Source organism: Monodelphis domestica, chromosome 3 (genome assembly GCF_027887165.1).
Source record: "Monodelphis domestica isolate mMonDom1 chromosome 3, mMonDom1.pri, whole genome shotgun sequence".
In the NCBI taxonomy this organism is placed as follows: Eukaryota; Metazoa; Chordata; class Mammalia; order Didelphimorphia; family Didelphidae; genus Monodelphis; species Monodelphis domestica.
In genome coordinates, this window is record NC_077229.1 from 6,523,434 (window position 1) to 6,538,177 (window position 14,744).

The 14,744-nt window shown below is 45.3% G+C and overlaps 1 protein-coding gene and 1 long non-coding RNA gene across 2 annotated transcripts in view; one reads left to right on the forward strand and one right to left on the reverse strand.

Annotated features, from left to right (window-relative positions):
• Positions 1-9,131: 9,131 nt before the first annotated feature.
• LOC107652151 (uncharacterized) lies at positions 9,132-11,740 on the reverse strand. The gene is made up of 2 exons (XR_001629618.2): positions 11,647-11,740; positions 9,132-9,870 (listed from the first exon to the last, which is right to left on the reverse strand). It is a non-coding gene; the product is annotated as an uncharacterized LOC107652151 (long non-coding RNA).
• Positions 11,741-14,744, forward strand: part of LOC103095602 (zinc finger protein 883-like) — a 39,489-nt gene continuing 36,485 nt past the window's right edge. Inside the window, exon 1 of the mRNA XM_016432991.2 lies at positions 11,741-11,879. The gene's annotated coding sequence lies outside the window, so the exon portion shown is untranslated. The remainder of the gene's footprint in view (positions 11,880-14,744) is intronic.

Consider the following 14,744-nt stretch of genomic DNA (forward strand, 5'->3'; position numbering starts at 1 on the left):
CACCAGAGAACTAATACAGAAAAAAATAGTAACGAATTGGCTAAATGCTGGAAGACAGATCTTTTTCAATACCCTAGTATTCAGAGAAAAGAGAAATCTTTTAAATGCAGTGAATGTGGGAAGACCTTCCAATTCAAGATAAGTCTTATACAACACTACAGAATCCACACTGGAAATAAACCTTTTGAATGCAACGAACATGGAATGGCCTTCCCCCAAAAGAGAGATCTTATATGACATTATAGGATTCATTCTGGAGAGAAACCTTTTAAATGGAGGGAATGTGGGAAAGCTTTTCCCCATTACACAACCCTGACTATTCATCAGAGAACTCACACTGGAGAAAAACCCTATGAATGCAGTGAATGTGGGAAGACATTCTGATTAAGCTCTAACTGTAAAAATTAAATTATATCTCTAATAATAAAAATATTATATTTTATGAGGTTTATTAAGGATTATTAGAAATCAAGGATACAAAATAAAAACCATGTGCTATGGCTGATTAGCCCATTCAAAATCCCTGTGCTTAGCTAACTTGCTACATCATTGCAATGGAAGAGAAGAGCCTGGGAGGCGTTACTGCCAGTTAAATACCAATTGTGTTCTCACTAGGTGAGATTATCGGGAATTCTGGGAAATGCCAAGGACTTCTGGGGATTGATGGCTAGGGTTCAAAATCTCCATTTTTACATAACCTCACTTAGCACTGGAGTACTCATACTGGAATAAAACCTCATCAATGCAGTGTATGTGGGAAGGCATTCTCTCAGAAAACTGATCTTACTCATCATGGTAGAATTTATACTAGAGAGAAACCATATGAATGCAGTGAATGTGGAAAGGTCTTCTGAAAGAAGTCAGATCTTGCACAACACTTCAGCATTCATAATGGAAAGAAACAGTTTAAATACAGTGATTGTGGGAAAACTTTTCCATGTATCACAACACTGAAATGACATCAGAAAACATACTGGAGAAAAACCATATGAATGCAGTGAATGTGGGAAGACATTCTAGTCAAGCTCCAGATTTCTCAGCCTGGGAAAATTCATAAAGGAAGAAAACCATGGCAGTTAGGTTGCTCAGTGGTTTGAGAACCAGACCTAGAGATGGGAGGTCCTAAATTCAAATCTGACCTCAGAGGCTTCCTAGCTGTGTGACCCTGGGCAAGTCACTTAAGCCCAATTCCCTAATCCTTCCTGCTCTTCTACCTTAGTATTGAATCTAAGATAGATGGTAAGGGTTGTAAAAAAAAAAAGGAATAAAACCTCATTAGTGCTGTAGGAATAAGCTTGGCCCAGAAAGGGACCTGTTGAAGTATTGCAAGCAAGTTTGAAGGACAGGAGTGTGACAATTGGAAGGAGCTAAGAGGCTTGTGGGAAATAGAACAAAAGAGAGGGTCTTTGTTCTCTGGACTCAGTAGGAGACAGGAGGCTGAGACAGGAGCTCAGGACCAAACATTGGGATACCTGAGGATTTCCTTATCTTTCCCTTTTGCTGGAGGATCATAAAGCATTCCTGAATTCACCTGAATATCTATCAAAGGAGCAGAATGACTCATTTTTTTGTGTGAGGGTTGTTCAACCCCGAAACCTCACGGAGGTCACCCCAAAGACTTGTCTCGACGTGTGCCTTCCCAAGAAAGACACTAGCAACCTGCCTTTAGATTAGACAAGCAAATAGTTTAGAGGAATGGAGGAAGAATACAGAAACCACATCTGTTTGGCTCGGCTGAGCAGAGAAGACATAAACTGCCTGTGCATCTAATCCCTCCATCTTAACCTTCCCTGTTCCTGTTTGATAAACCACCCCTTCTGAGAAAACAGTCAGAAAAGGATTTTGTTTTAGAGCATTAGAGAAGAGGAATAAGACTAGAAAGAAGGAATTGGGGAAAGACTGTCTAGTAAGCTTTGGTCATGTCAAATCCAAAACTGAAAGTCATTCAGTCTTTCCCAACAAGGACCGAGTCCAGGAGAGGCTTCTAGGGTCCCAGGCATTATGCAAAGCAAAGTCTATACCTCACCCAAAGAAGCCTCTTACCTGGATATTGGTCCCTGTCCATCCCTGTTCACAACATTGCTGGGTACTTCTACAGAGTTGCAAGAATGAAAGACTGGAACATTATCAAATCAGGAATAATGAACCTTTATTGTAAGCAGCAAACAAGATTTAAAGCTCTTCTCGAGAGAAACAATTATCCTCTCCAATCCTCCCCAGAATGTGAACAGGGGAGTTAGCTCGTTCTCAGGATTTCTTAGAACTGTTTATGCAGCCTTGAACTCAGATTTCTATGTTTTGGCTTACTCACCAGGAATAGTATGTCGCAAACACCTAGGAAGAGGAACTCTATTCCCATGAGGTCATGAGAGGTTCACTATACACTGAAGTTTTGCTTTAGAGATTTTATGTCCACCTTTACATAATTCAATCAAAAGAATCTTGCTATCTCTTAAATACACTTTAGCAGATGGAAATGCTAGGAGGATATCATCTACAAAATGTACTATTTTACTTTCCTTGAATGATATTGTTTTAAGGTCTCTGTTCAAAATTTGAGGGAATTGGCTCAGATTATCATAGTAACCCTGTGGAAGATGAGTGAAAGTCCATTGGGCACTGTCCCATATGAAAGCAAAGATCTTTTGAGAATCCTTGTGAATTGGTATTGAGAAAAATGCTGAACATTACCATGGTGAAATATCTTGCTTGACTTGGAATGGATGAGATTATAACAGCTGGACTTGGTATTATAGGATGAGCCTTTATTACATGATCATTTATAGCTCTCAAATCTAGTATGAATCTATAGACAATTCTGCCATATTGATCAAATTTTTGTTTATTGGCAGAATGGGAGTATTATAATCTGAAAAAGGTGGTATTATGATCCCTTGTTGAATTAGGGACTCAATAATAGGTCTTATTCCGTCTATAGCTTCTTTACATTGAGGAACACAAGGAACTTGTCCTTCCTTGGTTCTCATTATTACTGGATTAGCTGATTTCAATAGGCCTACATCTGTGGAAGACTTTGGCCATAAATCTTCTGGTATATTCTCAGGAATAGGATAGATGGGATTCATTTCATTCTCTGCACTGACTGAATCTAAGAACAGCAATGGAAAAGCTTTCAGAGATTCTTCTGGGAGTTGTAATGCTATATCCTCAGTGTCAGTATATTGAATTGTTGCTCACAATTTACAAAGCAAATCCCACCTGAGACCCAGAATGTCATTGGACATTCTGGCATACAAAGAATTGCGTGCTCCATGGTCAGTGGACCTAAGGTAATCAGTAATAAGTAGTTTTGCTACTCTCTCTGGTTTTCCAGTAGCTCCAATCACTTCCATAGTACCAACAGCTCTACAATCTTTAGAAAAAAACATAGAGCCTGAGGATTCACACGTGAATTCTATTGAACATTCAAAGAACAACTACTCCCAATACTATACAAACTATTTGACATAATAAGCTAAGAGGGAGTTCTACTAAATTCCTTTTATGACACAAATATGGTACTGATTCCAAAGCCAGGCAAGTAAAAAATGGACAAAGAACACTACATACCAATCTCCCTAATGAACATAGATGCAAAAATCTTAAATAGGATACTAGCAAAGACTCCAGTAAGTGAGCAGGATGGTTATTCACTATGATCAAGTAGGATTTATACCAGGAATGCAAGGATGGTTCAATATTAGGACAACTATTGTAAATGTTAAAAACTGTAAAGGTTTTTTGGCCAAAAATGTAAAGGATAATTTTTAGTGTTTTGACTTAAAATCTAAAATAAGTGGTCGCCATGGTAAATACCCAAATATGAAAATATCCAAGTCAGCTGGAATTATGGAGATTCTAATTAATAAAGAAAGAAGGAATTAAGGGAAAGAGAGAGAGACAGAGACAGAGAGAGAGATAGAGATAGAGAGACAGAGAGAATGAGAGAATGAATTTTAAATTGCTCTGGCTCAGGCTGAGCCTAAGGGAGAGCGAGTCAGTCTTTATCACTCACTACAAAATCGTCTCCATGCAAGCTCCAGTCTTCCACTGGATCTCCTGAACTGAGTTCAGCATCCACTCAATTCAACTGACTTACTTTTAAAGAGAATTTTCTCTTATGTCACCTCCCCTAAATTTTCACATCTACCAATCACAGTAGACGCTTTCCCCCAGGACTGCCCATTATTAGTTCTCACCACTCTTTAGTCCTCACCTTCTCTGGTTAAATTACATCTTCTGAGTATTTCACACCTCTTTGTTAAGCTTTCCTTTTTTAAGTTACTTGACCTTTTAGTGATTAATTTAACCTTTCTAGGTACTTAGCACCTCTTTGTATTAGATCTAAAAATAGACCACCTAGCTTAAGGTTCTAGCTTTACTATAAGGTATGAGTTGGGGACTTTTCATTGTTCAATCAGGTGTTTACAACTTTATCTTCCCCTAAGGCACTATCTGAGTAGGGTGGAGTAATTTTAAAAGTTCCCAATATATTCCTGATTAAGTATCTCCATTGTTAAAATAGGGGAATAGCTTAATCAAATCTTCTAAAGTAGAGTCTGAGTAGTTTTAAGATTCACACCATCCACATAATTGACCATATCAACAAGCAAACCAACAAAAATCACATGATTATCTCAATAGACGAAGAAAAAGCCTTTGACAAAATACAACACCCATTCCTATTTAAAACATGAGAAAGTATAGGAAGAGAAGGGTCTTTCCTAAAAATAATAAACAGTATCTATCTAAAACCATCAGCAAACATCATCTGCAATGGGGATAAACTAAGAGCCTTCCCAAAAAGATCAGGAGTGAAACAAGGATGCCCATTATCACCTCTATTATTTAACATTGTACTAGAAACACTAGCAGTAGCAATTAGAGAAGAAAAAGCAATTGAAGGTATTAAAACGGGAAATGAGGAGACCAAGCTATCTCTCTTTGCGGATGATATGATGGTCTACTTAAAGAATCCTAGAGATTCAACCAAAAAGCTAGTGGAAATAATCAACAACTTTAGCTAAGTTTCAGGATACAAAATAAACCCACAAGAGTCATCAGCATTTCTATATGTCTCCAACACATTGCAGCAGCAGGAATTAGAAAGAGAAATCCCATTCAAAATCACCTTAGACAATATAAAATACTTAGGAATCTATCTGCTGAGACAAACACAGGAACTTTATGGACACAACTACAAAACACTTTCCACACAACTAAAACTAGATCTGAGCAATTGGAAAAATATTAACTGCTCAGGGTAGGAAGGGCTAACATAATAAAAATGACCATCCTACCCAAACTTATCTATTTATTTAGTGCCATACTCATTGAACTTACAAAAAACTTTTTTTTTACTGAATTAGAAAAAAAAGTTCATTTGGAAGAACAAAAGATCAAGGATATCCAGGGAAATCATGAAAAAAAATGCAAAGGAAGGTGGCCTTGCAGTCCCAGATCTCAAACTATTCTATAAAGCAGTAGTCATCAAAACAATTTGGTATTGGCTAAGAGACAGAAAGGAGGTTCAGTGGAATAGACTTGGGGTAAGGGACCTTAGCAAAACACTCTATGACAAACCCAAAGATCCCAGCTTTTGGGACAAAAATCCACTATTCGACAAAAACTGCTGGGAAAATTGGAAGACAGTGTGGGAGAGATTAGGCTTGGACCAACACCTCACTCCCTACATCAAGATAAACTCAGAAAGGGTGAATGACTTGAACATAAAGAAGGAAATTATAAGTAAATTAGGTGAACACAGAATACTATACATGTCAGGTCTTTGGGAAGGGAAAGATTTTAAAACCAAGCAAGACTTAAAAAGAGTCACAAAATATAAAATAATTTTAACTACATCAAATTAAAAAGGTTTTGTACAAACAAAACCAATGTAACCAGAATCAAAAGGGAAATAACAAACTGGGAAATAATCTTCACAACAAAACCACTGACAAAGGTCTAATTACTTGAATTTACAAAGAGCTAAATCAATTGTACAAAAAATCAAGCCATTCTCCAATTGATAAATGGGCAAGGGACATGAATAGGCAATTCTCAGTCAAAGAAATCAAAACCTTTAATAAGCACATGAAAAAGTTCTAAATCTCTGATAATCAGAGAAATGCAAATCAAAACAACTCTGAGGTATCACCTCACACCTAGCAGATTGGCTAACATGACAGCTATGGAAAGTAATGAATGCTGGAGGGGATGTGGCAAAGTTGGGACATTAATGAATTGCTGGTGTGTCATGGGCAAAGTCCACCCTTGCCCGAGACTCCAGGGTATCCCGACTGGTGGCTAATGATCAGTCAACAAATATAACAAATGGAAGACAGCTTAATGGTAACAGCCATGGGATTGCTTTGCATCTGACAGCTGCTCCATTTTCCCGATGCCTGATCTTTATTTTTATACCCATTCTCTTGGCATGCATATATACAAAATCAAAGAGAGATAATTGGAAAAGTGATACATCAACTTTTAACAAATCACTTGATTAACATTCTATATTCTTGTATTGTGATTACAGACAGAATAAAGGTTGCACACAAGATAAATGATTTCTGTCACAGGTGGCTTGCTTTTCTCATTACCCTGTGAGAAATTTTGAGCTTACAAACAATCAAGGAAAATTACCTATTGCTTTTAATAAAATGGAATAATTAATTAGCAATTCTTGGAGGACAATTCAACAATCATATGGAGGCTGAGGGATCTGGGAACACAATTCAAATTTAGACTGGTGGTTTCTTGGGAGTTACTGATATGTGTAATCGAGTCACTGAGGCATACTGAAGCTTGATGTACTTATCGCTTGGGCCTCTATGATCGATTTGTGTGCTGACTTCATGAGAATAGGCTTCTGTATGTGGGACAGTTTTTGGCTTGGCCTGTAACTGCAGTTTTGCTGGGAATTATGTACCTAAGTAAAAGTTAACCCATGATAGTCTTTTTGGGATTGAGTTTAAGGGTCTGGTCTTTTGGTGATGTTTTGGAGAATTAGGGTACAGGTGTTTTGCTCTTGCATTATTTCTTTTGAGACTAGGGGGAATAATAATCATGTCAATTCATAGGTAAGGGGCATTGATGAAAGAAGTCATGTGTGAATCTTAAAAATTCTCAGACCCTACTTCAGAACACTTGGTTAAGACCATTCCCCATTTTAAACAATGAAGGTACTTGATCAGGAATGTGAGAACTCTACTCCACCCATACTTAAGCATACTTTAGGGGAAGATAAAGTTGTAAACTCTTTACTGAACAATGAAAAGTACTTAACCCATACTTAAAGTGAAGCTAAGACCCTTGAGCTAAGTCTATTTTTAGATCTAATACAAAAAGGTGATAAGTACCTATGTAGGTCAAATTCATCACTAAAAGGTCAGGCAACTTGCAAACTTGCAAGGGGCAAAGAGGTATGAACTTACTCAGAAGTTTTAGTCTACCCAGAGAAGTTGAGAACTAAAGAAGATGTGAATTAGGAATGGTCAGTCCTGTGAAAACGTCTACTGTGATTGGTAGATGTGAGAACTTAGGGGAGGTGACATAGGAGAAAATTCTCTTTACAAGGAGAATCAGAAGAGCTCTGGAAGAGGATTCAGCCTTGGAAGCTGAAGTGGAGCTCAGGAACTAAACTGGTGGGTCTCTCTGAACACTAGAATCTTGCTTGGGACAAATCTTGTGGTGAGTGGATTAAAGACTGACTGATCTCTATTTTAAGGCTTAAGCCTAAACTGGCCTAGCCTTTTTCTCATTATTTCCTCTTACTCTCTCTCTCTCCCTTTCATTAATTCCTTAATTTGTATTAATTAAAATCTCTATAAAACCCAGCTGACTTGAGTATATTTAATATTTGGGAATTTTCCCATGGCGACCACTATATTTTTGATTTGAAACCATATTTCCACAGTCACAGTTAAGGCAACCACTCTTTTAACTGTCACACATGCAAAGGGGATAGAGTGGGAAGTCACATCTCGCCAAGGACCACTCTGTGGTTTCCCCGGCTACCACGTGTGACTGTCAAGGTGTCATGGACTGATGGTCCCCAGCGCTGGTGGAGTTGTGAATTGATCCAACCATTCTGGAGAGCAATTTGGAACTAGGCCCAAAGGGCGCTAAAAGACTGTCTGCCCTTTGATCTAGCCATAGCACTGCTGGGTTTGTACCGCAAAGAAATAAGGAAAAAGACATGTACAAGAATATTCATGTCTGCGTTCTTTGTGGTGGCAAAAAAATTGGAAAATAAGGGGTTGTTCTTCATTTGGGGAATGGCTGAACAAATTGTGGTACATATTGGTGATGGAATACTATTGTGCTCAAAGGAATAATAAAGTGGAGGAATTCCATGGGAACTGGAACAACCTCCAGGAAGTGATGCAGAGCAAAAGGAGCAGAACCAGGAGAACATTGTACACAGAGACTGATACACTAATGTATAAGCAAATGTAATGGACTCCTCCATTAGTGGTAATGCATTGATCCTGAACAACCCAGAGGATTATAGGAGAAAAAACACTATCCACATTCAGAGGATACTGTGGGAGTAAAAACACCAAAGAAAAACAACTGCTTAATGACATGGGTCGAAGGGGATATGATTGGGGATACAAACTCTAAATGAACATCCTAGTGCAAATACCAACAACATGGAAATGGGTTTTGATCAAGAACACATGCAATATTCAGTGGAACTGCGTGTAGGCTATGGGAAGGGTAGGAGGAGGGGAGGGAGGAATAGAAAATGATTTTTGTAACCAAGGAATAATGTTTGAAATTGCCCAAATAAAAAAATAATGTAAAAAATAATATTATATTCCCAATAGCCTGCAATTATGGCTAACACCATCATCCCACATACTATCTGTTTAAACATTTTGTCTTTTCTCTTCTGGCTTCCTCTCTATAGGGTAGGGTATAGTCTGTTCAGGGTGCCAAATTTTATTAGGGAATTACTCTGAGAGGAAAACGATAAATTAAGGATCAGATCTGCCATCCCCTCCCTTCCCTCCTCTTTCTTTCTTCTCCTCCCTCCCTTCCCCCATCAAAATTATTTCTACTGTTGGTATCACTGGAAATCTGTTTTGAGTGAGTATCTTGTTATAACAGATAACTCTCTTTAATAACTTTAAACAAAAGGGGTTTATTTAGGAGAAGGGGAAAAGTAGGGTCGTTGAGGGGAGAGAGGGGTTGAGGTTTCCCTAATCCTAAAATAATTCCTAAGTTGGAGGATGGTGGAATAGTCTAGGTTTTGGGAAATTGGCCAACAGGTTTGAAGATTCAGTCACTTGAATATTGTAGAAAGAAATCAGTGAGCAGGACTTTTCTGTCCCAAGGGCAAGAGACCAAGTTTCTCAGCTTGTCTTTTCCTTCTTTAACAGTCCTTCCTGGTCATCATTCCAATTAGAATGTCCTCCTTGATTGACAGTTCAGCAGTCCTACCTTCTCCAGCACTGCTGCAGACATTTCCCATCTCTCATCCACAATATTACAATTGGTAGAGGCTCAGTGGCCGGAAGCCCAGTGGCCTGCTCTGGTTTCCCTTTTTGGTAGTTCACTACTAGGATGCTTCCTGTTGACATCCATCCAAATGGGCACTTTCCATCCCTTTCCTGGACTTGAAGCTCTGAATTCTGAAGTAGAAACAACCCACTGAGGAGTGGTTACAGGACAGTGAGGGGAGGAGATTTGGCTTTATATGTTCTGTTCCTTTGTAAAGGATGCTCTCTGCAACTATCTCCGATGTTCTGGATCACTGCCTCAGCCTGCTTCTCTGTTTCCAGGTGAGTCCAAAAGCTCCGTCTCCCTTCAGTTAAACACAGAAGATTTGCTTCTCTTTGATCATTTTTAATGAAAGAGCAACTGAGGAAAAGCAAAAGCCAGAAAAAAGGAAATGAGTCTGAAAGGTCAGGGCTCCCCTGAAACCCTTTTATTCAAAGGGAATGGTGACCTCAGCCCCACCTGCAAAGCCGAGCAAAGCTGGGGCTTTGTAGCCCAGTCTCAGTTGCAGTCCAGAACATCCAGCCTCATCTTTATGAGCCAACATGAGGGCACTCCTGGATGTGTGTCATTCCTTACTGAGTAGGTGCAAGCAGGCCAGACTCATCTCCTAGGGGCTCTTCCTTTGAGATCCAAGGGGACGTTGTTAGAAAGAGGCTGGCCACTAGCCGGCAGCCACGCAGAAGCCAGGACGCTGGCAGCAGCCCTTCGACCAATGCTGTTGTTTCCTCTACCTGCCAACTTCTGGTCTTTGTTCTAGCCTTATGGAAAAGCCTTACCTATCCCCCCCCCCTTCCCCTTTGTAAGATTAAAATTAATATCCAATAACTCCAAGTATTATATTTAAGATTAATAGTCACTCGAAGTAGAGGAAACAGATGAAAACAAACAGTAAAGAGAAGCTTGCCCAGACCTTAATGGCAGAACAGAGAGAGGGGTTGAGGTTACATAGACTTTCATCTACAAAACCTAAGGACATAAGGTGGTGACGAAGGGAAAGGGATTCTGGGAAATGTATTTTTAGGGTACAAGATTCTAATTATATACCCTCCTCCCCTCGTGCCTAGCACGGGGAGATAGTTCAAAGCCCAACCAGAATCCCTCAGATGGCCCCTTGTTGTGGGCCTCAGATTGAGCCTCAGTTTCCCCAGATGTAAGTTGAGGCTGCAGGACTCCATTTCCTAACAGCTTCCTTCCAGGGGATCGCTCTGTGACCCTGTACTAAGTCCCTGCCTGGGACTGAAGGGCCTGGAACTCTCCCGCAGGTGCCAGAAGGGCTGAGCTTATCCCCTTGGAGCTCTTTAGTACCCAGAAGCATGCAGGAGGGCTCGCTCTGTGCCGGGTCATAGGCTATAAGCTATGAGGGATATCCAGGGCTTCGGCGGGCATCCCGTGCCCTCAGGGAGCTCCCCAGCTGCCGGTCCCGGTTAATATAGTAAAACTGTCCCCACGTCTGCGGTCTTGAGGAGCTCTCAGACTCCCTTCCTGTTCCATGACAGCCTCGCGGGGTTCCTCTAACTGCAGGGAAGCCTCCGTTCTGCTCGGTCCCACTGCGAGGCTCAGCAAGGCTACTTGGAGCTTTCTTCTCTTCAGGATGGGGAGTGGCTGTAAGACTGGCCCGCGCATGCGCCCCTCGGTCGGGAAAGCCCACAGTCAAGAGACCCAGGACATCCCCTCAGCTTGCCTTCCTCGTCCTAGAGGCGCTCCCCACGCCCTTGATCCCAGTACCAAGGTCGGCGGAACCTCCCTCCATCCCCGGAGGTCGCCGCCTCCACTTCCCAGGCACGCGAGCTCTCCCGTTACTAAACTTCTGCTACCTGGCTGGGAACTTCCCGCGGTGGAAACGCGCCCTTCTTCGGGCCTTCATTGGTGCCCGAGACCGAGGCTACCCAAAGCCCCGCCCCCCTGGGGAGCTCCTTCCGCTCGAGGACCGAATCGCCCAGCCCGCCCCCACTTCTCTGCCACCAGCGCGGGGGGAGAATCTCCCTGAGGCCCCCGCACTGTCTTAGGGCCCAGAAGAGCCTGGAACTCCACACGCCTGAGGCCCCGGAACGCTTTTCTTTCCTCTCGGAACCCCCAAGACTGCAGCGCTGGCGCCTGGAGCCACTGTGGAGGGGCGGGGAGGGAGGCGGGACTCACCCGGGAGACGCGAAAGGGAGGCTCTGAAGGAGGGGAGGAGGGAGAGAGGGAGGAACAGCTCCACAGGGCAGGGCGGGGCAATCTAAACTGGGAACCGGGCGGCGCAGAGGCTTCCGGGAAACCGGAAGTGAACAGAGTACCCAGTCCCACCTCCTCCTCCTCTTCCAAAGCTTTTCCCTCCGGGGCTCCTTAACCTGCTGTGGAACTTCCTCCGCCCCGCGCCTATAACCTCGGTAATTATGATGTGGTGGCGGAAAAGGGGAGCCGAGTGGGGAGCGGCTAGAGGGAGTGGAGCCTGGGGGAGGGTGGGCGGCAGAGAGCAGGACTGAGTTCGAATCCTCCCTTTTACGAGTCTCTCTGGGGCAGACCCCTCCCGCCTGTGCCTCCTGGAGCCCAATTCCTGGATCTCCCCCTAAGCTGCGAGCCCCTCCCCTCTCCCCACGTCCTGGGACTCTGCATCTGGGCTGGGCTGGTTGGGCCCGGAGCGGAGTGGGGCGGGCAGCGCCGGGGTGCGAGTTTCCTGCGGGGAACGGTATATCCTGGGGCTGTTCTGGTGTCTGACAGGGGTCGGCTGTGGCCTCTGGAAGCCTCCTCAGGATCTTCTTTTCTGCTAAAACGTCCTACCTGGAGGGGGGTGTCTCGGGGGGGGGGGGCAGGCAGTACCGGATGCAGTTTCCTGCGGGGTACTGTGTATCCCCCGGGCTGCTCTGGGGTAGGGGCTGTACCGGATGCAGAGTTACTGCGCCAATTAGGACCCAGGAGCCCTTCCTCCCAGCCTCTGGGCCCCAGACCTCGGAGGTCCTGCTCTTCTGTCCTCCCCTTGGGCAGCCTCTGCTTCAGTCACCCCATGCACACTATCAGGCTAAACAGGCAATAGTGACCAAAGAGAGGGCAGAGAGTGAAGAGTTCAGGAGGAGTAACTGGAGGAGGCGAGATTGTTCTTTGGACTGTAGGGAAGCCATGGAGGGCAGTGGTCCGGGCTGGGAAGGGAGAGCCTGTTAGCCGACCTGGGGGACAGCCAGAGAAGATGCTCCTGGCCAGGAATTGGAGGTACTGTTCAAGGACACCTCTGCCCCCCACCAGCCCAGGAGGCTGGTGTGCCTCAGAGCAGAAGGTATGGCAGGGAGGAGGGTGATGGGGCCATTAGGGCTGGGAGTGCCAAAGAGCATCCTGGGGGATTTGATGGCAGGAAGGCTGGTTCCTAGGAAAGTCAGGCTTGGGACTGAATGGAGGCTGGCAGGAAGGGGGAAGAGAACCCAGGAGGCCAGAAAGCTGGAAGAAGGCCGGGCAGTCAGGGATGGAGGGAGGGAGGAGGAGGGCCTTCCCCACTGGGAGGACTGTCCTCTGGCAAAGGGAGCCCCACCAGGGCCTCTGGGAAACCTAAGGGAGAGTGCCAACCCTGCAGTGGGGTGGGCCTGGGTTCCAATGTGGCATCAGACCCTTCCTGTGCTCTTGGCAGCTCCCCCTTTTGTTTCTGAACCGCACCCTGACCTGGCCCCCTGGAAGGGCTTCCTGCCTGGAGGATCTCCCCCTGGAGCACTGGGAGGGACCCCCACGACCCTCCCCCAGTCCAAGGGGGCCTCCAACAGGCACTTGAGGACTATTGGGATGGGAGAGTTCCCAGGTAATCCTACTGCAGCCCCTTCCTCCTCCCCCTGAAAGCAGGGCTTTGGCTTTGGGCCAATTTCTTTTCAGATTGGGCCTACCTTGGCCTCTTTGCCACATCCAGGCCATGTTCCTGGTTCTGGTTCCCTTTCCCATTTTTCCTCCTCCCCCCCATTGACCCTCCCTCCTTCATGTGCCTGATTCTCCTGAGATGGCTCACTGCCCCCAACTCTCAGATGGTCCTTCTGTTGGCCTCCCTAACCACCCCCTCCCCCAGGCCCTGCACTGTCCCAGGAGATCTCTGCTGCCCCCACTTTCCTCAAGCTATATCCTGGAAGTTGGGGGAATGGCAGGGGAAACTCCCTAGAATGGTTGGGGAGGAAAGGAGTGGCTGGATGCTGGGGGAGGGGAGCTCTCTCCTGCCCAGCCCCATGGTGGTGGTACAGGGGGAATCCCAACCCTGGGGTGGAGTCTAGGAGGAGAGAGGAGCCATTCCAGGGGTCCAGGGATTCCTGACTCAGGTTTCCTGACCCCTAGCTCCTGCTTAGAGATTCCTTTGTGCTGCCCTCAGACCCAGCCCTCTGTGAGGATCCCTCAGCTCTGCCTTCCTGCTCCCTGGGTCCACTCAGGAGCCAAAGCCATTTCCTGGCCCCCTTTTTTGGTCCCCTGGCTCTTGGGCTGGTCTCCATCAAGATCCAGGCCTTGGACTCCCTGGCTCCAGTTCCCTTTAGGGATTCCTAATCTCAAGTGTGCCAGAGGGTCCCAGGTGCCCTCCCCAGCTCCGAGGGAGACCCCAGTACCCCTTACCCTGTTTTCCCAGGCTCAGCTGTCTCCAGGAACACTTGAGTCTCTCCAGGGTCCCTACTTGAGATCTGTTTGGACTCTGTGCCTTCCCAGCCCCTCCTTTGGCTCCCCTTCCCCATGCTTCCCTGATCCACTGTCTGGCAGAGCCCTTAGACCCCTTCCCTGCAAGGAGGATTTGGCCTCCCACTCCTAGACTTGGAGGCTCTGCCTTTGCCCATCCTATGTGGGATCCCAAAACCCTGCTGCCTCTTGGGAGTCTGGGAGGATGGGAGAAGGGAGGGGGCAGAAGAGGAAGAACAGAGGGAGGGTGCTCATCTGTCACTTCAGACCCTCTTCTCTTCCCCAAACTCCCCTACCCACTCCTCAGAGCAGGTCTGACCCTTGGTGAGTCCTGTGGCCTCGAACCCCATGTAGATCCCTGTGGGGCAGCCTGGGGCCTGGGAAGAGAAGGGAAAACCTATGCCCCTCTGGGTCCCTTCTCCCTCCTCAGCTCAGGGTGCAGAAGCCCAGGCCTGATCCCAGGAAGGATGGGACTGAGCCAGATCCTGAGCTGGGAGGGAGATCAGGGGAGCTTTCTTCTCAAGTCCCACCAAGAACAGTTGGCCCAGAGAGTCAGCCCAAAGGCAGTGAGGAAGATGGACTTTTCTACACTGGAGGAAAAAGGGGAGAAAAGAGTGCCCTGGGAGGGG